This window comes from Ornithorhynchus anatinus, chromosome 18 (assembly GCF_004115215.2).
Source record: "Ornithorhynchus anatinus isolate Pmale09 chromosome 18, mOrnAna1.pri.v4, whole genome shotgun sequence".
NCBI classification, from domain to species: domain Eukaryota; kingdom Metazoa; phylum Chordata; class Mammalia; order Monotremata; family Ornithorhynchidae; genus Ornithorhynchus; species Ornithorhynchus anatinus.
The window spans coordinates 4276634-4299816 of NC_041745.1; the positions used below are offsets into that span (position 1 = coordinate 4276634).

The 23183-nt window shown below is 44.3% G+C and overlaps 1 protein-coding gene across 1 annotated transcript in view; it reads right to left on the reverse strand.

Moving 5' to 3' along the window:
* Window positions 1-21496, reverse strand: part of PTPRF (protein tyrosine phosphatase receptor type F) — a 379820-nt gene extending 358324 nt beyond the window's left edge. The window contains exons 1-2 of the mRNA XM_029046831.2: window positions 21458-21496; window positions 9626-9664 (exon numbers count right to left, since the gene is read on the reverse strand). The gene's annotated coding sequence lies outside the window, so the exon portion shown is untranslated. The remainder of the gene's footprint in view (window positions 1-9625; window positions 9665-21457) is intronic.
* Window positions 21497-23183: the final 1687 nt, after the last annotated feature.

Here is a 23183-nt window from a genome sequence, read left to right on the forward strand (position 1 = left end):
ACTGTACTAAGCACTCGGGAAAGTACAACAGAACTGAGTTGGCAGACACGTTCACTGCCCACATCGAGCTTACAGTCCATCTGCAAGATAGTCTGGTCTGACATGGGGCTCACAGAAGAGGCATCGAATCCCCATTCTGCAGTTGAGGGAACTGAGGCACAGAGAAGATAAGTGGCTTGCCCAAGGGCACCTAGGGCTGTGCTCTTTCAAAGCCCAGGCTGCTTCTCATGTAAGCACGCAACAAGAAACTGCATTAGAATCAATCAATGGTATTTATTGAGCACTTTCTATGGGCAGGGCACTATACTAAGCTCTTGGGAGAGTACAGTACAACAGAGTTGGTAGACACAGTCCCTGCCGACAAGGATCTTAAAGTCTGATAATCACTCAATCAAATTTATTAATCATTTATTGTATTCAATGTCCTCTACTATGCATTTGGCAGAGTCAATATAATAGCATTGGTAGACATGTTTATTGCTCAAAGCAGCTTATATGGTCTAGACAGAGAGAGAGACATTAATATAAACTGCAGGTATGTACACAACTACTGTGGGGTTGAGGGAGGGTGGGGGAAATAAAAGATAATAATGTTGGTATTTGTTAAGCGCTTATTATGTGCAGAGCACTGTTCTAAGCGCTGGGGGAGATACAGGGTCATCAGGTTGTCCCACATGAGGCTCACAGTTAATCCCCATTTTCCAGATGAGGTAACTGAGGCACAGAGAAGTGAAGTGACTTGCCCACAGTCACACAGCTGACAAGTGGCAGAGCCAGGATTCAAACCCATGACCTCTGACTCTGAAGCCCGTGCTCTTTCCACTGAGCCACGCACATCCTAGTGCAGAAGTGGGTGGGAGAAGAGGAAATGAGGGCCTCTCGGAGGAGATATGCTTTTATTAAGACTTTGAAGGTGGGGAGAGTGAACATCTGTCGGATATGAAGAGGAAGGGGAGTTCCAGGCCAGAGGCAGGACTTGGGCAAAAGATCAGCAGAGAGACGAGATGGAGGTACAGTGAGTAGGCTAGCATTAGAGGAGTGAAGTGTGTGGGCTGGGTTATGGTAGGAAATCAGAGAGGAAATTTATGGTAGGAAATCAGGAAATTTGATACGCCAGTGGTGGGCAACACCGGAGGATCAAAAGGAGTGGGGAAATCTGGACTGGACAGCTCTTTGGAAAAACGATCCAGGGAGCAAAGTGAAGTATGGACTCAACTGAATTTTTTTGTCTGACACTAAATCCACTGAGCCCCACTTCTTCCCCTTTCTGCACATTATTCTGCACTTTTGAGAGCACTGACTGTCCAAGTAGAAACAGAGAAAAGTAACCAGGATTTTATTGTACTGCATTATTTACTAGTAGCAAGATGCTAAGGGCACTGAAACATTAGCACGAGCTTCCACGCAAAAGACAAATGGTTGTAGTATACATAATTTAAATTCACTTGGAACTCATTATGTTCAAGACTGTAGCCATGCCAGGCATATCTGGGCATCGAGAAAACAAAGCACACTCTCATATTAAAAAGACGCCTTAAGGTAAAAAGACCCTGCTGAATGGCAGCTTCTAAGTTGCAGAGTGTGGCAACTTGTTGTCACCCTGAAAGTATCCCAAAACTGCTACAAGGCAATCAGAGATGGAGAACCTGAAAGGAAGTGAGCTCCTCTCCCCACCCTCCTCCACACCCCCCCCCAAAAAATGTTGGGGGGAAGAGAGGAGGAGAAAATTCCCAAATTAACTTGAGCTAGGAAATGGCTGGTAACACTCTTGACTAGGAAACTCCATCCCTTGGCTCCACTCTCCATGGAAGTCAGGGGCCAGATCCCCTTTAAAAGTCAGAGTTATGCACCTTACAACGTGGCCCTGGGATGGGGCTCTGAGCTCCATAGCAATAGATGACTCCTCAATAGGGCTTCTAAATACCCAATCATTTTCCCCCTTCATTCATCTGAATCCTGCTCTCCAAAATCTTCACACCTCTACAGGGGCCTCATGGGAAAATCCCTCCTTTTCTCACTTGTTAAACCTGCCAAGATGAAGAGACAGCTATTAAGTTTCCCACTCTCCCACCTCATCTGAAAAGCAAGAGGGGGACGGATTTCTGGAGAAGCAGCGTGGCTTAGTGGAAAGAGCATGGGCTTGAGAGTCAAAGGTTGTGGGTTCTAATCCCGGCTCCGCCGTTTATCAGCTGTGTGACTTTGGGTGAGTCACTTAACTTCTATGAGCCTCAGTTACTGCATCTGTAAAGTGGGGATTAAGACTGTGAGCCCTCCATAGGACAATCTTACCTTATTATTATTAAATTATTATATAGTATAGTATATATTTCATATAACAAATATATAATGTATAATACATTATAATATATTATATTGCATATTATTTTATTAATATATTGTCATTATACATTATATTACCCTAGTACAATATTACCCTATTTATTTTGTTAATGAGATGTACATCCCCTTGATTCTATTTATTGCTATTGTTTTTGTCTGTCTCCCCCGATCAGACTGTAAGCCCGTCAATGGGCAGGGATTGTCTCTCTCTGTTGTCAAACTGTACATTCCAAGCGCTTAGTACAGTGCTTTGCACATAGTAAGCGCTCAGTAAATACTATTGAATGAATCTGATTACCTTATAACTACCCCACCGCTTAGAACAGTGCTTGGCACATAGTAAGCACTTAAATACCATCATTAATATTATTTTTGCTGAAAGTTTTTGGGGGGTGGGGTGTGTGTGTGTGTGTGTGTGTGTGTGTGTGTGTGTGTGTGTGTTTTCCCCTTGCCAAAATAAATTAAAGCTGTTCATAATACAAAAACGTTTCTCAGAGGGCAAACCCTCTACTTTGGAACAATGAGTTATTCCAAAGGAATTCTTCCCAGTTCAACTCCTTCCATCAAAAGTCCAATTCATCTTGCTCGTGGCCCGTGCATGGCACCTGAACCTGCCAAGGAGCTCGTGTTCCTGAGGCCCAAGGCAGAAAAGAGTCCCCATTTGGACTTCGAGGAGTTCGTTCCTCAGCACCATAACACGCAAGAGTACATCAGAAATTCAGAGACTGCACCAAACCCTGAATTTTTGTAATGTGGCAACGGAACGCACCACGGAGCATGGTTCTGGCTTAAGCATGTCAAACTAAACCCAATCGAAGAAATAGCCCTTTGCTTACCCACACAGGGTGAGCAACAACAAATCAATTGCATTTACTGAGCGCTTCCTCTGTGCAGACCACTGTATTCTGCTTGGAAGAGTACAATAAAACAGAGTTGGCAGGCATGTTCCCTGCCCACAACGAGCTTACAGTCTAGAGGGAGCAACAATTTGTACTTCGATGAGTCAAAAGGTGTTTCAGATCTTGTCCTGTTTAGGAGGAAAATGAACGGTCAAAAAGCCACTGTCAGGAGGGCAGATGGATTTGAAGAGGGGTGGGGAAGAGGGTGAAAAGTTAAAACCGTGCACCTTCCTGCAAACAGTTTAAAAGCACAACGCCGTGTTCTTGTACAGAACACATAACTCAGGCTATTTTGTTGGCAGTGGGTATGCGCTGCCAGGGATTTGGGTGGCAATGTGGCCACTGCTTTTCTCTGACTCCTCCTCCATGCAGTTTAAAGAGCCATGTAGGATGGAACAGAGCCAGGAGTGGTGCATACAGCTCTCTGCTCAAAATAGTATGAATTTAAAACTCATGCCCTCCACTGTGTACTTATGTAGATACATACCCCTTCTTCCTATCTGACCTTTGTTTTAGTGTCTTGTCTCTTCTATTAGATGGAAAACTTCTTAAGGGCAGGGTATCATTTCTGTTAACTGTACTATACTCTCTCAAGTGCTTAATACAGTGCTCTGGAAAGCATATATGCTCAATAAACACTGTGGATGGTATAGCTTGCCTTCCAGGTAATGAATCAGCCAAACGAGAATGAGAAAATAAGCAAGAAGTCCCTTCTCCCTCCAGGCTCCCAATGGTGTAGAACTCTGACCCCAAGGGCCTAAGAAAGACTAGTTGGGCTCAGCCATTTTATTGCATTCAAAGGGGAGGGCCATTTGGGAAAGCACTGCACTGAGTACCTAACTACCTCTCTGCCATCATGCTTCCAGGGACCATCATGTGATCTTCTAGATAGGGGTCTAAAAAGCTGTTAAGCCAAACATTCCCAAGGAGGTGCCACTATCCTGTTTCACTTCTCAAACATACCTTATTCCCATACCTCAAAAACAAAAGTCCCAAACAAATTCTGCAATGTTCCTGATAATTCCTTGAAAGGGATCCCTCCCGAAACTCTTCATTCTCCTCTTAGACATATCGTGTTCCCAGTCCAATCCAAGGCAAATGAAAAAAACCCAAAATCTACCTGAAAAATCCCTTTCTGCATGGGGCACTTTGGTTGCCTACTCACTGTTGGAGACTTTAGGCATCATTCCAGGAAACGGCAGCCCAGGGACTCAATTGCTAAATCAGGGGTAGGCACCCATACTGGAGTTGGGTACTTTGGCACCAACTGGAGAAATCTGGGCTTCACTGGATCCAAGTGCATCCTCTGCAGATTCGTGCGCAGACTGCCCAGGCCCACAGGATGGATGGCCATTTCCCTACCCCTCCACGTTCAGACTCCTTCCCTCATTTCCTCTCTGTTCTCTTCATTTGGAAACAAAGGGCTTTGGCAAGCCCATCCCCTTTCACTCATCTTCAGACACCAATCCTTTGACCACAAAGATAGAGTCCACCTTCCCTGTTCTCTCACTGGATCCCTTGCCAGGCGCCTGCCTGGGCACCATCTGCTCCTGGCAGAAGTACCCCTCACACACTGAGATCCTCCAAGTTTTCCTCTCGCCCAGGACTGTCTTTGTTGTTTAACAGTCCCAATTTTTCACACTTTCTTTAGAATCTTGCTGACAGCACTTTTGGGGAAAAACACACACACACACACACATACACACCACATTTTTCAGGCAATTTCTCATGCTACGTAATTCCTCCTCTAAGAGCCACCATCTCTGTTGAGTATGGTGCTTATTTTTTTTTCCTTTTGTCTAAGTCACACCCTTTGCACTGCCCAAGAAAGACTCTATTTAATGAGATACGATTTCATTTCAATACACCATCAGTGCTGGGCTGAATACCTTCAAACCTCACTGACAGTCCAGGTCAAATGTGCTGGTTTACCCCTGGCTGACTGCACACTTCATTAGAATGCTTTACTCTTATAAACAATTCATTCATTCATTCAATAGTATTTATTGAGCGCTTACTATGTGCAGAGCACTGTACTAAGCGCTTGGGATGAACAAGTCGGCAACAGATAGAGACAGTCCCTGCCGTTTGACGGGCTTACAGTCTAATCGGGGGAGACGGACAGACAAGAACAATGGCAATAAACAGCGTCAAGGGGAAGAACATCTCGTAAAAACAATGGCAACTAAATAGAATCGAGGCGATGTACAATTCATTAACAAAAGAAATAGGGTAACGAAAATATATACAGTTGAACGGACGAGTACAGTGCTGTGGGGATGGGAAGGGAGAGGTGGAGGAGCAGAGGGAAAAGGGGAAAATGAGGCTTTAGCTGCGGAGAGGTAAAGGGGGGATGGCAGAGGGAGTAGAGGGGGAAGAGGAGCTCAGTCTGGGAACGCCTCTTGGAGGAGGTGATTTTTAAGTAGGGTTTTGAAGAGGGAAAGAGAAGCAGTTTGGCGGAGGTGAGGAGGGAGGGCGTTCCGCGACCGCGGGAGGACGTGACCCGGGGGTCGACGGCGGGATAGGCGAGACCGAGGGACGGCGAGGAGGTGGGCGGCAGAGGAGCGGAGCGTGCGGGGTGGGCGGTAGAAAGAGAGAAGGGAGGAGAGGTAGGAAGGGGCAAGGTGATGGAGAGCCTTGAAGCCTAGAGTGAGGAGTTTTTGTTTGGAGCGGAGGTCGATAGGCAACCACTGGAGTTGTTTAAGAAGGGGAGTGACACGCCCAGATCGTCTCTGCAGGAAGATGAGCCGGGCAGCGGAGTGAAGAATAGACCGGAGCGGGGCGAGAGAGGAGGAAGGGAGGTCAGAGAGAAGGCTGACACAGTAGTCTAGCCGGGATATAACGAGAGCCCGTAATAGTAAGGTAGCCGTTTGGGTGGAGAGGAAAGGGCGGATCTTGGCGATATTGTAGAGGTGAAACCGGCAGGTCTTGGTAACGGATAGGATGTGTGGGGTGAACGAGAGGGACGAGTCAAGGATGACACCGAGATTGCGGGCCCGAGAGACGGGAAGGATGGTCGTGCCATCCACGGTGATAGAGAAGTCTGGGAGAGGACCGGGTTTGGGAGGGAAGATGAGGAGCTCAGTCTTGCTCATGTTGAGTTTTAGGTGGCGGGCCGACATCCAGGTGGAGACGTCCCGGAGGCAGGAGGAGATGCGAGCCTGAAGGGAGGGGGAGAGGACAGGGGCGGAGATGTAGATCTGCGTGTCATCTGCGTAGAGATGGTAGTCAAAGCCGTGAGAGCGAATGAGTTCACCGAGGGAGTGAGTGTAAAATACGTATCCTAGGCATTGATCAACAGTCTCATTCCTATATGCTGGATATATGTGCTTGCTAATTGGAGATGGCACAAAAATATTCCTTTTTCAATATACCCTCATGCTCACTACTGATGTTCATCTGAACAGACAATAAAATAGAGGCTCCGAGAGTTTTCATGATCTTTTTAAACAGTCTCGAATGTGTAAATAACCTTCTGACGCACTAAGTCAGATGCCCACCTGTTGCACTATAAGAAAATTTCAAGGGCTCGCTCATCTTCCTCACCCACACAATTTACAGGCCTCCTCCCACAGAGGATGACTCGATATTGCCATTTTGGTCACATGCTGAGTATCTCTGGCCTACTGGACAGCTGCCTGAGCGAAAAGAGATTCAGAAAGATGTAAGACGCAGGATAAACAAAGCTCTTTAGCTTCTCTACCACCTGGTAGCGTATCTTCTTGACATTTCCAGTAAAGGCCACGGATAGTGATTATCAACCAAGACCCAGAAGTCATTTCATTCATTCATACATTTGTATTTATTGAGCGCTTACCGTGTGCAAAGCACTGTACTAAGTGCTTGGGAGAGTACAACAACAACAAAGACATATTCTTGCCTATATCAAACTCACAGTCTAGAGGGGAACTACTTTTAAAAGTTGCTTACTTTAAAGTCCAGTGAGACCAAATAAACTTTGCATCACAAGTTCTCCTTGCTTTGCTTTGGATTCTTTTTCCCCGCCATGTTCTGAAATTTGAGTTTTAGCCACACTTATCCTGCGGCAAATACATGGATTAAATGATTTGTGGCAACATGTACACACCCTACCCAGATCTAAGCAAGGGGCCATTGGAGATACAGAACTCTCCAGTCTCTGCACTTGAATTGTTCCATCAAAAGGGGGTGGAGGTAAAGGAGCACTAAATGAATGGGTTTCACTGTCAAGCATTCAATGATATTTATAGAGTGCTTACTCTATGCAGAGCCCTATACTAAGCACTTGGGAAAGTACAATACAACCGAGTTGGTAGATGAAACCCCTGACCACAAGAAGTTCATTCTACAGGGGAGACACATATTAAAACCTATTACAAATAGGGAAAACTGGAGTCCCCGGCCTTTGCAGAACCTCCTTTATGCCTGCAACTCAGCTACTTCTAAAGACGTTGCTGCCTCCTGCTTTGGGAAATGGCTCCATTCTACCGACTGTGGGTCTCTGGCCTTGAGTCACCACAGCTACAATCAGACTTATCAACCCTGGCACTTCCCTTCCCATCCACTGCCAAAAGTGTGGCTGACAATGGCTCCGCTTAGTAGCCGGGGGATGGATGGACACCAGAATGATGGCTCCGTTCTACCGACTGTGCGTCTCTGGCCTTGAGTCACCACAGCTACAATCAGACTTATCAACCCTGGCACTTCCCTTCCCATCCACTGCCAAAAGCGTGGCTGACAATGGCTCCGCTTAGTAGGCGGGGGATGGATGGACACCAGAATATGGTAAGAAACACTGGCTTTAAAACCGAAAGGCCAAGAGCACTAAAAGGAAAGCACCATAGCAAGAGAGCCCTGAACGGCCATTCCCTTTCAGTGCTCTTGGGTAATGAAACAGGTTTAACGTTGCCCAATCCTCTCTGCATCAATTCCTGACAATTAGTTTTAAGGCTTTCGACCAGCTCCCTCTCCCCTCATTATCCACTTTCTTCTCGCACTACACTCCAGCTTGCTCTCTCAGATCATCTCAAGCCACTCTACTCACTGTGTCTCGCTGTAATCTCTCCCACAGTCCACATCTTGCTCACATCCTCCCCTCTGGTTGGAACTCCCTCCCCCTGCACAGCTGACCACCCCTAGCTCTCCACAGAATCAAAGCCCTTCTGAAATCACATCTCCTCCAGAAGGCCTTCCCCAGATAAATTCTATGCTCCCAACGTCAAATGCTCCAACTCTCCCTTCAGCCGTTTCACACTACCTACACTTTTCCGGAGCACAACTCTCTGCAGAACTTCTGAACACGTCTTACATACTCTATCACCGCTCCCTATTTCTAATTTAAGTGTCTGTCTTACCAACTCTGTTTTGTTATACTGTCCCAAGTGCTAAGTACAGTGCTCTGCATACAGTAGATGTTCAATCAATACCCCTGGATTGATTTACCTCTAGACTATAAAAGTTCCTCGAAGGCTTGCATCATATATACTAATTCCACTCTACTCTTCCAAGCACAACAGTGTTCTGCAGCCAGATCCTGGGATCTGGATCACAGCTTCATCCTGTAAACTGATTGATCCTTGATACGTGAGAATGGCCCTACTGACAATGAGATACTATCCAAGGAGAAAGTGCAGCCGAAAAGACCAAAGTGCCATTTGATTCCTCATTGTGTATTACATTTCTTTAACACCACATTTTCCGGCATAAAAGCCTGGCTCTAGCCCTGACTGCTTTAAATAATTTCATGAACGCTGCATTAGGAAAGTGTGATATATGCTAGGGAATAACTGCCTAAGACAACTTTGTACCATATACTCTCTTAACAGAATGGAATCTCAAATCAAGTGGCACATCCTGCTTTGTGATCACAAAATGTAAAATATTTCCAGAGAGCAAGCCATTCCTGGGATTCGCCTTAAACTTGCTGCCCTGAGCTCAGCTTCTGATCCAGCCAACTCTCAAAGACCTGAATCACGTCGGAGATGGGGCTTTCGCCTCTGAGAGGAAAATTATGACAGCAGAAGAGGCTGCAGCTGGAAAACAGTTGTGTGACACAAGCAGACCGGAGACTCTTCTTCATAAATATTCAGATGCAGATTGATTTGTTTATTCTACCAGTAACCCATTATTATTCTCAGATATTAATTAGTTCCTAAATACCACTTGTTACCAAAATCCTCACCCCCCCCCCCAAATATTAAAATGCCACCAGTCTCCCATGCCATACACATGCACAGCACTACATGGCTCTGCAATGTAATAACTGTACAAGTCACGCTGAGTGGGAATCAGCGGGAGACAGTGGGGGACAGAATAAGTAGTCCCTTCCCCAACTGTCATTTGGCAACGGTCCCTCAGAGTATTAAAGAACAGAATTATCAGACTCAGAACACAGAGTGGTCCCCCACCTTTGGCAGAGAGACAGTTGGCTGCTTCGTCGTTCGGGTCTGCAAGAGAGGAAAGCGCTTATAAGAACTCATACAGTCAAGCTAATTCCAAATCAAAATGCACCTTACAGGATCCTCTCAATTGGAATGGAAACCCAACACACCACTTCTAAGTTTCCCAACCACAGACCTTAACTGAATTCCTATTTCTACAGAAGAGAACGACTGTCCAAATGGATTGGGGCAATCAATAATGTGGATAGAGGAATATTAGGCAGCACTTTCCATAAATATTCCCCTGGGTTAATAATAATGATAATTATGGTGCCTGTTAAGTGCTTACTATGTGCCAAGCACTGCCCTAAGCAGTTGGGAGATGTAAGATATTCAGGGCAGACACAGTCCATTTCCTAGATGGGGCTTGTAACTAAAAGATGTTTGTTAGCCTGAAGGATGTTTCACTGGTCCATGCTAAAGGTGGTAGCCCATTATGTTGAACAGTCCAAGTGAAAACCTACATGGAATTTGCTCATGACCAGAGTGGCTGCTTTATGTAAATAGAGTTTCTGGATTTCTACAAATTAGGAAGTAGAGAGGGTACCAGATCAGTTAGAGTACTTGCTCTACAGTATAAATAGCAAGGTGCTCAATCCAGAACAGCATTTTTCCTTCCACTTCCAAAGGTTCAAATTAAAGCTTGCTAGTCTACAAAACCTGGCAAGAAATTCTCATTTTAACTCAAGGGTCCTGTTCCCCTGTGCCTTAGTTCCCCCAGTTAGGCTGAAATACTAACCATATGTTCTCCGTTAGAGATCAAGAGAAGGGGATTTGGCAAAAGCCAGCTTCTTCCTAGGAGGACACACACAGAAAAAGAGGCAGAGAGAACTAAGAGAGGGCCCGGCTGGTCCAAGCCCATGAAGGGCCCTGGCCTACAGGCTGTGATATTAGGGCCCCTACCCTACCTCCTCCATATCTAAACACACACAAACACACACACAGAAACCACCTCTGGGTATACATGAACACTTATAGTGACCAAAGAAAACTATGAAATGGGAAAAGACATGCACAATTATTTACTATGCAATTGTGTTTCTGTTTCAAGCAGCAAGGCCTGTGGAAAGAGCATGGCCCTGGGAGTTGGAGGACCTGGGTTCTAATCCCAGCTCCAGCACTTGTCTGCTAGGTAACCTTGGACAAGTCACTTCACTTCTCAGTGTCTCGGTTTATACTCAACTGTAAAATAGGGATTTAATGCCTGTTCTCCCGCCTACTTAGATTCTGAGCTCCATGTGGGACATGGATTATGTCCAATCTGATTGATTTATATACACTCCAACGCTTAGAACATTGCTTGACACATAGTAAGTGCTTAACAAATACCCCATAAAAAGACTTTGCTGCTGAAAATATTTAGACATTTTTTATTGAAATTATTTCCACAGGCAGTAATACTTACAATATGAGAGATTTAAAGGTTTGATCCAATTCCTCATAATGATAAAAAAAATCAACTAAAGCATGTCGTTTAATACAGCTTACCCAGCTAAAGCATTGATTCTAAAACTTCAAGCTTTCCCAACCTTCCAAGATTATTATTATTTTTAATCTGCTGCTCCAACAGCTAACCCTCAAAGAACAATGTTGATGAGATATTTGGGATGAAAATATTATTCATGGTTACAATCTGAAACACTAAAAGTCGGCAAGTAAGATGCCCATGTCATTTAAAAAGCCTACTTTCTATAGACTAGTTTTTACCCTAGCACACTGCTAGTGATTTGTGGCTCGGGGAAAAAAAAGGATGAGCAACAGAAATTGAGAGAACGTTCACATGAAAAATGAGATAAAATACTGGGTTGTGGAGGCTGATGTATGTGCAAAATCTGCTGACAGATCAATTCCCAACCTTGGAGGGCCCAGCTAGCCCATGCCTTAATCCAGTCATGGTCAAAAGACCATCTTGACCTTTATCGCAAATCTGGATAAGGTGCATTTTTCTGCAATCTCTTCACTAAAATATACATAATACTGAACCATCTGTGTCCTTCATCGGTGTTATGATCCAGGCTACAAGTGAATAATGTTCAAACCTCAAGTGGAATACTGCATTAAATTCTGGTCTTGGCTCTTAGCAAAGATAAAACAAAATTAGAAGTGCAATTAATCAATGGTATTTATTGAGCACTTAGTGTATGTAGTACACTGTATTTACCACTTGGGAGAGTAAGATACAATAGAGTTCGTAGAAATGTTCCCTGCACCCAATAAACACTGTGGAGCTGTGTGGCCTAGTGGGTAAAGCATGGGCCTGGGAGTCAGAGGGACTTGGGTTCTAGCCCCGGCTCCTCCACGTGACTGCTGCTCTGACCATGGGCAAGTTACAATTTTTCTGTGCCTCAGTTACCTCAGTGGGAAAATGGGGATTAAGACTGTGAGTCCTCTGTGGGATATGGACTGTGTTCAAGCTGATGACCTTGTATCTAACCTGGCACTTAATAATACCATAAAAAAAAAAGCTTAGAGGGGAAAGAAGTCTGAGAAATAGTGTGGTCTAGTGGGTAGAGTATGGACCTGGGAATCAGAACCAATGACTGAAGATGGGTTTTTTTTTCTGGTTCTGATCCTAATCCAGAAGATGAAGTGAGTATATGTTGCAAAATAAGATTAGGCTCAAGAATTAGAGATCACTGTAACTGATCTACAAACTACCTTCCTTTGTTTTCCCAAATAGCTGACTTGCTTTTCTACTTATTCACATTTGTCTAAGTTGTACAAACATATGAACAGTGCCCACAATCAACAATGTAATTATGTTTATACTATTGACTGTTTAATCTCCAACAGTTGCGTGGTAACTGACATTTAATAAATTAAGATCTATGCAATTCAGGATCAGTCAGGGCAGAAAAAACTTCATAACTAAATTATGGCCACTGTAGCTGCTAACATGCTCAAAATTGCACTGTTTCCTTCACTCACTCTTTGCAGGAAGTCCAAATGAACACAGATAATTTTGTTAACAAATGGAGCTCCTCTGGGGGTCTTGCAGCAACTTCAATTACTGACAACGTCCCTGACATTCTGACAATTTACACAATTCCCGGGTTCCAATGCTCCAAACTGAACCAAAATTGACCCAAATCCAAACTATACTCCAGTTTAGCAAAAGGAAAAAACATCCCACTGGCCCCTGCCATTTCATACAGGGGACTAGCAAATAAGGGGGAGCTCTAAAGGTTAAGTAGGAGCTTTACACCAGTATTGAGACACATTTATCATATCTTGGTATCCAAATATTTTGCTGGTGCCCAGATCAGAGGGTGAGCACAGAGTATACCTCAATATTTTGTGGCATGCACATCCAAATCTCAGCTTCCAGCCCTGCTCCAGGACCCACAGCTATTCCAATGATTAGCCCAAAGGCTCTGACACCAAAAGCAGCAGGTTTCAGTGAAGAGGAGCATAGGCTGAGAAAGCGAGAGTTCAGGATTCTGAACCCAACTCTGACTCCAGGGGCCTGTGGAACCACCTTGGGTAAGTCCCCTTACCTTCTCTGCCTTCCCTGTGACCCTGTCCCCTATCTATAAAAAGAAGATAAGACACCTGCTTTTCCCACCTCTTAGAATGTGGGAGATAGGGACTGGGGGAAATAGGTCCTGGGTATGATCTGACTAGAGCATCTCTTTCCCAGGGGTAACCACAGTGTTTGGCACTTAGTAAGAGCTTGGTAAATACTATAAACTGACTGCTATACTGACCAGCCCTTTCATTCACTAGGGTGAGGTTTCACCTAGACTCCACTGGGTATATTAATTAAGCTAGGCTTCAGGTGAATGTCAGTAAGTCACACCTCCCATTCATTCCCCACAACCATTGAAGGAAAGACACTTTTTTACTCTGGTTAGACTTTGTCTGTTATAATAAAAATTATATTTTTATATCAGTATGAGATTTCTTGACTATAAAAAAAGCACAGCAGCACCAGTAGCATCCGGAAGAGAGCATTGCTCCTCGAATGATACCGTTACCAAGCAGGAGACTGTAAGATTGTTAAGGGCAGGAAACGTGTCTGCTAATTCTGTCATATGGTACGCTCCCAAGTGCTCAGTACAGTGCTCTGCATTTAAGCTCTCAAATATGATTGATTAGCAAAAACAGAATAGAAAAATGTGATCTTGGTCATAATTCTGTCAGGTGGGAACACAGCTGGCGAAAGAGTATCCAAAGGGCAGGGACCAACAGATTGCCTGACTGTAATCTGAAGGGTGGGGGAGGGGGACTCACGACCAGTTCTGTTCAACACTTTTATTAATGGCCTAAAAGAAGGCAGGGAAAATGAAGATCAAATCTACATTTCTGATCCAAAACTGGCATAGTCGCTGACACTGTTGGAAAAATGGTGAAAAGTATAGCATTTTCAAAACAATTTATTCTCTGATCTATGTTGGTAAGTTGTTTTTCTGACAAAAACTGAGTGAATTTTTATAGGGGCAGGTGCAAGATAGTATGTATCCCTAAAGAAAAAACAAACCAGACAAATATTAGGTGGGGAAAGACTAGCCAGAACAATTTCAGCAGTACTCACAGTTAAACGGAGCTAAAGCTGAGCCAGCAATGTAGTGCTGTTATCAAAATGCCAATATGGTATTGGACGCATTATTGGAATATGATAAACAAGGGCCAGGAAGCAATCCTTACCTGATGCAATCCCCGATGTGTTTTTCCCATCAGCATCTTAGATAGAATACTATTAGGAATCAGAGACTATTCTTCCAACAATCGTATCTACCAGGATGAATGTGATGCTGGGAGAAACAGTTGCGTGCTTGGACACAGCACTGGTTCATGAACGTGCATTCTACTAGATGTTTCCCTTAATAAGGAGTTGATTGAGGCTGTAATCCCCAATTCACAGGATAACTCTGAACTGGTCAAGCCCTTAATGGAGCAGCGGTTATGCTGGGGTCCACCAGCCCTCCTCCCAGCCAAAGTCCCCCGAAGAGTGAAATTGGGTGTAGAGGCCCAAAAGTTTCCCCAGGGTCCTACAGACCTCAGTTTCTTCTTTTCTAGGAACAGGCAGGTTTGAAAGCTCCTTATAACACTAAACTAAAATTTCAGGCTTCAATTCATCCCCACCCTTCGATTCTCAGATTAGTACCCCAGTGGCAAGGGGAAATTAAACAGGGACCTGCCAGATCTAGCATCCTGGGGTCAGCTGCTGGAAGTGAAAAGGGATCTTTTCTTCCTTCCCCTATCTCAACTTCCCAGCCAAACACCAACCCTCTGATAAATAGAGACTATCATCACCCTTTACTGAATCCAGACATGGAGGTTAGAGCTCCTGACTTTTAGAGAAAAATTAAACTGAATCTTAAGAACTACAAGTAGGTAACAAAGACAAATTTGCACCAAACCGCCTATCTTTAACTGATGCATTCAGCTTAAGGGTTAACTTTACCTTCCCCAAGACTCTTTCATTTTCCTGCAAATGACCCTTACTTATTCCCCTGTTCCATTCCCCTTTTGCTGTCTTCAGTCTCAGCTCAGTGAAGCTTGGTTTGCCCCCTCAGGATCATTCTCTCAAGATTTCCAGATAACAGTATGAGACTGATGCCAATCCTCCCAACTGCTTTTTCCACGCTGGTCTTAAAATGGCCCAGTGGCTCCTTTCCCCCAATTAACTAGGCTCCCCCCCGCCCCCCTTTTCCCAATTCCCCCCTGAGATTGGCTGTATTCCAGGTGGAGCCACTTATGCAGATAAGCTTTCCCTATTAGTTGGGGGTGGAGGGGGAACTGGAGTGAGCTTTTTCTTAGCCTAGTAAAAAGCTAATGTTCCTCCTCCCTCCAGCTCTATGTGCGAGGCTAACATGACACAATTATAATGTTTTGTTTTAGTCACACAGGGTACACAGAGGACTCAAAGAACAACAACAGAAATTATGAAATGCATAGAGAAAATAGATTCTGTGAATAACATTAAGAGCATAAGAAGAGTTAGCCTGGTATTGGGGTATTACAATGTATGAAAGATTTTTAAGAGTAAGGTGCTTACCAGTTCTCCTTGAGCCTAGAGGACTGAAGAAATGGGGGATATTAAAGCTAAATAGACTTTGGTTAGAAATTTAGGAGAACTTTCTGTCTACCATGGTGAATTGGAATCAGCTACTAATAGTAGTTATAGAGTCTCTATCCCCACAGATCTTTAAAGAAAGCACAGACTCCTATCTCGCCTGAATATTCCAGTCATTTGCCTGCCCAGAAGCAAGAGCCTGGACCAAATCCTCTCTTGAAGTCTTAAGTTCTGAGATTCTAGGATTCCATGACTACTGGATGAAGAACAAAACTCTGAAGATCAAAGTAACTTCTAGAAAGAGTCGGTGAAGGAGCTAGCGGAAGTGGGTACACATTTTATCAAGTTTAACAACATATACTAAACTCTCTTGTTTTTTTTCCAAGAGTAAGCACTGAGATGTAACCCAAAAGGAATATCTCTCTAGGTCTGTTCTGCAGTACTTAAGTGCTTACAATGTGTCAAACATTGTTCTAAGTGCTGGGGTAGATACAACTTAATTAGGTCGGACACAGTCTCTGTCCCACAAGGAGCTCATAGGCTTAAGTAGAAGGGAGAACAGATATTGAATCCCCATTCAGTCTGGGAATTCCTTTCATAGTTTTCTGGGCTCAAGAAAACAAACAGAGAAAACAGGGTTTTTTTTCTTTTAATGGGGACTGTACTCTGCAATACTGATAAAGTGATTGACAGACAATACCCGAAGAGACCATAAGGTAAATTTAGGTCTGCAGGGTAACTCCAGTTTGAAACAAGATAATGTGATTCCTTCGCATAAAAATACTAAAGCATTAGGCTCTGGACCACTTTAAAAGTAAACCAACCGAGTCAACCGAGAAGTAGTACAGGCCTTGGAATCAGAAGGACCTGGGTTCTAATCCTGCCTCTATCACTTGTCTGCTGTGTGACCTTGGGCAAGTCACTTCACATCTCTGCGCTTGTTACGCCATCTGTAAAATGGGATTAAGACTGTGAGCCACATGTGAAACATGGACTGTGTCCAACCTGATTAACTTGTATCTACTCCAGTGCTTACAACAGTGCCTATCACAGTGTAAGTGCTTAACAAATACCATAAAAATAAGAGGTGAGACACACACGCCCTGAGCTGCCCTGCCACTTGGGCCCCACTCTACTGACCACCATCACCACCACCATGAGCCCAGCTCCTTCAGTCAGTCAGTCCATCAATCATATTTACTGAGCACTTGTCATGTGCAGAGCACTGTACTAAACTCTTGGGAGAGTACACTATAACAGTCACATTTCCTGACCACAATGAGCCTACAGTCTAGAGGGAAGCAGCAGAGTCAGAGGAACTGCAGGGGAAGCAAAGCCAGAAGAACCTGCCCTCCCAACTGGTAGAACCATTGGAAAGTTGGAAAAGGTTGACACAATGCAGCTCACCAGGATCCTCGCTCCCCATGGCACTGCCCCCTCTCTCCAAACAAGACTTCTACATGCCTTCTTCTCACCTGACTTCAATTGCCTGCACTTTACTAGCTCCCCCCTGTGCACAATCTTTCCATTTTCTATATGTCTGTCCTCCACTGAGATGGTGAGCCCCTTGTGGGACAGGAACCGGGTCTCAACTGCTTCATCTGTATTTTCTCCTGCACTTACCACAATGCTTGACACACAGAAGGCACTGAAAAATCAATCAACAAGATTCATTAAAAAAATCAAGCACTCAGAAGTCCTCAATAAAAATAGCCCTTGTACTTTCATTAATTTCTAAATATGAAGAAGCTGGGATGATTTCATTCTTATTACAGAGGAGGAGGAGTAAGCAGCTGAACAACGGCAGTTGAAATGCATGTTGGAGCATGCAAGCTGACTCTGAATCCAAGCACAAACGCTTCAATTTCAGTCTAACTGTGGGCAAACAATCCAAACAGCTTGAAAACAAATAAACACACAAGAACTCCTCTTAAGACACTAAAAAACTCACACCTAAAAAAAAAATTGGTTGCAACAGAAAATCAATACATTTTGCCAGCACTTATTGTGTGTGGATTTTCTAATGAAATTAAGAAAACAATTTAGTCTTAAGTTAAATTCTTTGAACACTTTCAAAACCTGCAAAGACATCTTTAAAGAATTGAAAACTGTCTAAACAACAAAATGTTTCACTGCTAGTGTTAAAAATCACCTGCATTCAAAATATTCAGCTTCTATTGGAAACAGTAGTCTTCAGTTTTTCATAGGATATTTCAAAATATCTTCCTCTCCTAAATTATGCACCTTTTATAAAATGACCATCAGCCCTGCATTCACTTGCCACAAAACTAGTGTCAGCTTGACTTCTTCCAATCCCCATTACAACCAACACAACAGACTCCTGAGATCCCTAAAAAGAAAATCCTCCTGGTATCTGTTGCCTGAGCTCAGTCACACTATTTTAAGTTAGTACTAGGATTCAGAAACCTCATAAAAGAACTCTCCGGCAATACACTACATTCAAAAAAGACACCTAATCTCCCATAAACTTCACTTACCATAGCTTCTGAAATAGTGCGGCAGATTTGGGGTATTTCCAACGAAAACCCAGTGCTATAAAAAGCAATGTGTTCAGAGGCAAGAGCCCTATTCTATGTGTGGTGTGGCAGGCTCTAGCTCTGGTGCACGTGTGTGTGTGTGTGTGTGTTGGGGGAGGACTGGGGAGGGAGGAGGGGAGAAACACGTGGTGGTGACCACTTCCAGGTGTTTCTCATGAGCCTGAATCTACACATGCAAGTAATCATCTAGCATAAGGTTCACCTGGTCCCTTGCCCACTCGATTCAACCTCCTCGGTAAACCTGACAACCGCATAGCGGTCTTACAATGGAGTGGCCTAGTAATAGAACACGGACTTTGGGAGTCAAAAGGACCTGGGTTCTAATCCCAGGTCTGCCACTTGTCTGCTGTGTGACCTTGGGCAAGTCACTTCACTGCCTCAGTTCCCTCTTCTGTAAAATGGGGATTAAGACTGTGAGTCTTATGCAGAACAGGGACTGGGTCCAACCTAATTAGCTTGTATCCACCGCGGCACATATGTATGGCACATAGTAAGTGCTTAACAAAAACCGTAAAAAAAAAAGGTAAGCACGATTCCATGGAAATGAAACCACACATAAGGGCTGCCTTTGAAACCAAACACTACATAACAGGGAGGTCTTGACTCGGGTAACTCCTTGGCAGAGGAGGGCCCTGACACCCTGACACCCTGTTGAAGACAGAAGGAGAGCCCAACTTGCTCATTATAAGAGAAGGAATATCCTAGGAGGAGTGGGTAGAGCTGAACAACGCTTGCTAAATTCTCTAATCTTCGCATCTAATAGGGACATTTTCAGAAGTGCACACTATTAGTACTAATAGGAGTTACATGGCTGAATCCCCATGACAAAAATTTACTTCTGATGTTTGTGGACTCCCATGCCCCAGAGAGGAAAAGAGATGGGTAATTTAAAACACACTGACTGCCTGCCGGAAAGTCCAAGGGTCTTGCCAATTATCTGAATTTTCTGCTCCCAGGGAAGCTTCTTATACTTAGGACGAGTTCACCACTCCTCTGAGCAACCTGGGGGCTCAAAATGGTTCCCCACTAGAGCTGTGATGGAACAAATGTTAACACCAGTATTTCCATGAACTCCTTTGACAAATGGGACCCCCTTGAACCACAAGAGCTGTTAATATCATGCCCACCCCCATCAACTGTGCTCTGATCACTCCCATTTTTCAGACTGTCCGGACTTTCTCTCTTCCTCCAGTTCCGCTCCCACATGGTGTGTCGGAATTATAATAAACCAGGCCTGGTTTTTTTTTTCCTTGAACATTTCTACAGGGAGATTGTTTTTGAGATAAGGAGCTCCTTGAAAGAAATGAAACTGAGGGAGGGCAGTTTGATTGAAAACGGTTTTATCACAGCACCTCAAGGGCAATACTGCCGTTAAGCAACTTGAGAGGGTGAGGCAACTCCAAACCCTTTCTGCACATTATCTAGACCTTTTTCCACATTACTTCCCTTCAGCAAAGGTTCCATATGTGTGTCCCCAGTCCCTAGATGATTAGATTTCAGGATGACATGTTCTTACAACTTTTCTGATTTATATGATGAGAAAAGACTAACTTGTTTTTAAAAATAAATTACCCAATTCTGAGTATATACTTACCTTAAAACTACCTTCCCCAAATGGCTGACAACCTGCCCTTAGCGATTAGTTAACTGGTGACTTTGGAAAACAATTCTTATAATAATGAATTAGAAACAATTACAGCAAAGCAGTCACGCAAAGCAAAACCTCCCAAAGACCCGGATCAGACACAAGCCACTCTAAGAGAACAGGGAACTACATATATTATGTAGGTTTCTGTCAATCGGTAGGAAGTATCAGCACATGAGCATTGGTTTCAGTATGCGATCAATCAGCATCTGACTGAAAACTAAAAACCTCACCAGAAATCCAAGTGGACAAATGAATGAAGGTTAGTTTACGACTGAGAATTTAACCCCAAGGAAATCTGTTATAATCTCACTAAAAACCAGTCCAGCTATGGGAAGTCACTTGCTCATTCACATAAGGCAAGTGGTAAAGGCTGCAGCTTTTTTCTAAGTTATTTTGTAGTTTTAGGTCAGACAGCTTTAAAAAAGGTATAAATGGAGACTCTATTCCTATCAACAGCCACACCATATTATTGGGGGAGAGGTGGGGGTGGGGGTGGGTGGGGGTGAATGTCTTCAAAGCAGATGTTATACTAACTGGGGCTCATGCATTGAATAGGAAAATCCTTACTGACAAGTTCTCTACAAGACATGTGGCATCACATAAATAGCAATATTCATATTTATTAAGGGCTTACGTTCATTCATCAAATGAAAGGAGAGTAAAATGCAGAACCTAATTCACCTTGAGTTTTCTTCACTTGTCCACCTTCTCATGCTGACACACCTCGCTCAGAAGTCTCCCTCCTCCGTGCATAGCCCCTTGAATAGGAAAGCAGAAAGCGACCGCAACAGAGAAGACACTGCAGAATCCAATCTGGACCATTTCGGGGTACAAATAGCTCCTGGGAGAAAATCCCAGTTCTCCGAAAACAACATCCAGTCCAGAGCAGGGTCATGGGAAATAAAAGGACATGATCCGAGGACGACAGATCTAGTTGGTGCAGAGTTCTCCATGGCGCTTGCTGCTTTTCCATCCCTTTCCTAGCCTCCTTCTCTTTTTGGCTCTTCACTGTTTTGCTCCCAGACTCATACACTGCTATCCCTGGCAAGAGAGATGGAACAAGGAGCCTGGTGGGACCACTCCCTGTCTGCATGAGCAAGATGCTGAATCCTTTAATCTGAATAGGAGTTAGGAAAAGGAGAGCCACCTCACTGTCTTATATACTCAGTCCTGACTCTGGTACAAGAAAATGGGTGAGGCAAACACAGTGCAGAGAACAGAGCTGGGAAGGGTTTAGTGCTGAACAGCCTCCCCCTCCCACCAAATCTCATTTGAAAGATGCTCCTGGGCCTGGAATTTGGGAGAAAGACTCTTTTACTGCCCCACCAGTACAACCGTAACGGGGAACACGTGGGAGTGGACCAGCTCAAGGGATTAACCTGCACTTCTCTGAGGTGGCTGGACAACACATATAAGCACATGGTTTGGAAAACAGGGTCAATCCAATCCCATTCCATTTACATTGAGCCTAGCATCAGTCTCACCTTTCAATCAATCAACAGTGTTTATTGAGCAGTACAGAGCACTGTACTGTTTGAGAAAGTACAAAAGAGAGGATATACAGTGTGGTTTACCTGAATGAGCACAATCCTGGGAGACAGAGGAACTGGGTTCTAATTCCGGCCCCGCCACTTGTCTGCTGTGTGACTTTGTGCAAGTCGCTTAACTTCTCTGTGCCTCCGTTACCTCATCTGTAAAATAAAAGGTTAAAGCTGTGAACTTCTTGTGGGATATGGACTGTTGGATTGTGACCAACCTAAACATCTTGTATCTAACCCACCATTTAGTACAGTACCGGGCAAACAGTAAGTGCTTAACAAATGTCATTTAAAAAAAAAAACAACAGAGGTGATATGTTCCCTGCCGACAAGGAGCTTGCAGTCCAGAGGGTTAGGAGAAAAACGGCCCTTATCTTTACTGCCCTGCCCAGGTTTGGATCAATCCACAAGCCATGAAATGTGAGCTAATAAACAAACTAGGCCAAGCTCTATAGCATCTGCAAGGTCTCCCTTTTAGGGCTATTTCAGGTTGGAGAGGTGAGACAGGGAAGGTGAGTGGTGAGTTTTGAGTGGTTGACCCGAGTCCTGGCAGCATGTAGCTGTAGGTGACCCCTTAACAAGGGTGATCACCCTCACATTTTCTAAGCTGGATAATCAGCCTGGACTAACAAGGTCTGAGAGCTCCCTGTCAGGGCTGACAAGGCCCAAAATGGTCACTTTCTGATCTATTAGTTCTCTGAAGCCTGTTCCCTACCAACCCTTAGCCCTATCTAAAATCCTTTTAATTTTCCCTCCCACTCCCCTCCACTCAAAATGAAAAGTGGCCCAATTGCACAGATATGAAAATGTACATAAACATTACAGTGCTCTGGAAGGGGGGCTTGGGCTAATTTTTCTGCTTAAGTTGGACCCAGAACAGGTCTGGATACAGACCCCGGGTTCAGCCTAGGTTTAGCCCAAGTGGAGGTGGATCAGGCTGTGCAACTGTAGCTCATTTGTAGCTCTGCCTGTTGGGTCTTCTGCAGTATCCCACATGAAAGTCAACTGGTAAGAACTTACACAGAAGGGGTTATATCCATGTCCCAGCTCAAAACTCCCCCAGGGGGCTGTCACCTATTCAGCCAAGCACAAGTCTCTCCATCTGGCTGGTGCAGAACAACAGAGTCCTCACAGGGACGGCTCACTTCCAAACCCCAAAGATCTCTCATCTATAAGGACAGGTCAGGCTGGCACTGAGCCAAATCCAGTTTAGATCTGGAGATATGGGACCTTGCCTAGGCAGGTAGCGTCTCTCCACCTCTCCTCATTTCATAGTTGCCTGTCTGGGGAGGACGTACTACCACAATTGCGTGACTGTTCCACACATTCACTGATATCCCCTGAGTTGCTGAAACTCTATCTCCCTGCAGCTTTAGGTTTGGACCACACATGGGCACAGCATCCCTACCTGGAAGTAAATCCAGATGAATAAGGAATGGGATTGGGGGGGTCGGGGTGAGACTCTGGGGAACCACAGAGACAAAGGCTGCAGTCCCAACTGGCTAGGAAAACTGTCAAAGAAAAACCCTAATACCACTTCCAGAATGTGCATGGAAAAGCAGAAAGTTCAATCAATCAGTTAATGGTATATATTGAGAGTTTGCTGTATGCAGAGCACTGTACTACGCACTTAGGAGAGTATGACACAACAGAATTGGAAAACGTATTCCCTGCCCATGGCGGCAGTTGCTCATTCTCCTTAATTTATACATTTTGAAAATCCTTGAATACAAATTTTCCAACTAGTCTGCCCTGATTTGCA